The sequence below is a fragment of the Perognathus longimembris genome, chromosome 9 (genome assembly GCF_023159225.1).
Source record: "Perognathus longimembris pacificus isolate PPM17 chromosome 9, ASM2315922v1, whole genome shotgun sequence".
Lineage (NCBI taxonomy): Eukaryota > Metazoa > Chordata > Mammalia > Rodentia > Heteromyidae > Perognathus > Perognathus longimembris.
Genome location: NC_063169.1, coordinates 62,480,295 through 62,483,056, shown reverse-complemented (window position 1 = coordinate 62,483,056; position 2,762 = coordinate 62,480,295).

Genomic DNA, 2,762 nt, shown 5'->3' with positions numbered 1-2,762 from the left:
CTTCTTACCTGCTCTTCACCCCAGCAAATTCTAGACAAAATTTTCATTCATAACTTATTGTGTGTGCGTGAAGGATGAGGAGTCTCCCTCTCCCCCAATTTTAAGGACAATATTATCAGACCTACAGCACTGTTCTTGGTGGGCTTTTTTCTTTTTCCTTTTTGTGTGTGTCAGTACTAGGTCTTAGACTAAGGGACTTATGCTCTTGCTTGGCTTTTTACACATACTGCAGTGCTATTCAACCATAAAAAATGAAATTATATCATTTGCAAGAAAATGGATGGAACTAAAAAATAATGTTAAGCAAAATAAGCCAGAGTAAGACAAATATTGCGAGTGAGCCCAAGAGGAGCCAAACACCAATTATGTTTATACTTGAATTTGTATTACATGTTTTAACTAGGGATTTTACTGATTTTCATTAGAACTTCAGTATAACATTTCTTTTTTCTTTTTGCCGGTCCTGGGCCTCCGACTCAGCACTGTCCTTGGCTCCTTTTTTTTTTTTTGCTCAAGGCTAGCACTCTGCCACTTGAGCCACAGCACCACTTCTGGCCGTTTTCTATATATGTGGTTCTGGGGAATCGAACCTAGGGCTTCATGTATACAAGGCAAGCACTCTTGCCACTAGGCCATATTCCCAGCCCAACAGATTTATTTCTTTATCTTACCTTGGGAGCCACAAATATTTTAATTCCTCTCATATTACTATTTAAAACCATATTTAGTGGCTTATTTTCTAGGAAAATGCTTTTCTAATCTCTTTAAATAGTACCTTTTTGGCAAGTTTGCCTTCCTACCCTTTATTGAATGACTCCTATTTTTAGGTGAGATTTATTTTCTTTTTTGGTGCTGGTCCTGGGGCTTGAACTCAGGGCCTGAGTGCTGTCACTGAGTTTTATTGCTCAATGCTAGTGCTGTATCACTTGAACCACATATCCACATTGGGCTTTTTTGGTGCTTAATTATAAATGTGTCTCATGGACTTTTCTGTCCTGCTCAGGGCAACTTTGAACCTCCATCCTCAGATCTTGGCTTCCTCAGTAGTTAGAATTACAGGCTTAAGCTACCAGAGCATGCATTCGTTGGTCACACTTCTTATATTCTGGAGTTCATACAGTTGATTTTTGCTCCTCATATGCCTGTGCTTATGCTAATCTGTCAGTACAGGAAAGGACTAACAACTCCTTCAAACTTTCTATAGAAGCTTGCCCAAAGATTTCTGTCACAGTAATAGATCTTCAAATGCAAAGGCCCAGTGTTGCTAGTCCCAAGACATTACCCACATTACCCACTTCGTTCATCTTTCATCACCATCCCCACTCACTTTTTTGTCTACTTTTTTGCAAATCATTTCTTCTTCCCTTGTTCTTGTCTTCCACTTCACAGAAGTAAACCTCCCCGACCTATGAAGAACAATTCACTTCTTGAATTATCTTGGCATTTCTACAATGACAATTGTTCATAGAAATACTTTCCTTTAAAGAGCTTTACGTGAAGAAGTTCCATGGATTTGTGAGACGCGACAAAATTCTGGGAGTAGTACACACTTCTAAACAAAATTTTTTCTGGGTAGGGCAAGCAGGCCTGAGCACATCTGGATTTATGTATCTTGAGTTTTAGGGCTGAAAGAGTCCCTATAGGTTACTCAGTTGACAAAAAAAAACCTTAGGGCTGTTAGTGATCCAGTGTGGGCCATATCCTACACATTCTGTACTTGTTTGTGGAATATAAACTTGCAATCAAATTAATGTCCTCTGTTGCTGGGGCTGGGGCCTGAACTGAGCACCACTCCCATGCCTTGATTGCTCAAGGCTATGCTCCACTACTTCCAGTCCAGCGTTTTACTGGCTAATCACAGACCATCTCCTGCATCAGAAAAAGTAACATTTAATGTTTTACATTATTTATTTTTTTTTTTTGCCAGTCCTGGGCCTTGGACTCACTCAAGGCTAGCACTCTGCCACTTGAGCCACAGCACCACTTCTGGCTATTTTCTGTATATGTGGTGCTGGGGAATTGAACCCAGGGCTTCATGTATATGAGGCGAGCACTCTTGCCACTAGGCCATATCCCCAGCCCTGTTTTACATATTTATAGCCGTGCTGTAGTAGAAAAATAACAAAAGGAAGCATTTCATATCTACTGTATATGTACATTTGGGGGGGGGGGTTCCCTGACCGGGAAACGAATATATGTACATTTTCAGAGGCAAAATTGGCACCGGTGTCAATGGCCACAGTCCCCACACTATAGGAGGCAGAGGCAGGAGGATCTCAGGGGAGGGGCCAACCCGGGTCACTTGGGGAGACTTGGTCTCCAGTCTTTCCCCCACCCCATAAAACCAAGATGGGCTGTCCATTTAAAACTCCACGGAGCCAGCCATCCCAACGTACACCCCCGATTCAGCACGCAGTGAACCTCCCGCCCCGCGGCCGCGATGCCAAAGACGGCCATCGAAGACTTCCCAGGCGGGCTCTGCTGCCTGACCTTCGCCCCGGGTTACCCGACGGGTCCCGAGGCTCGCAGGCCCGCGCGCCGACCGGGCGGAAGCCGAGTCCCGGGGCCGGGCGCCTCGGCCCTCGCTCTCGCGCCCGGGGCCAGGCTCCGTGGACGGCCTCGCCCGCGCCTCGCGTCGGGGCGGGCGAGAGCCGCGGCCGCGATCGGCTCGCGGGCGGTCACGTCGGTGGCGGCGGGCGTGAGCGACGTGGGGCGACGCCCACCCACGCTCGGGGGGCAGCGGGTGAGCGGCCCGGGCTGGA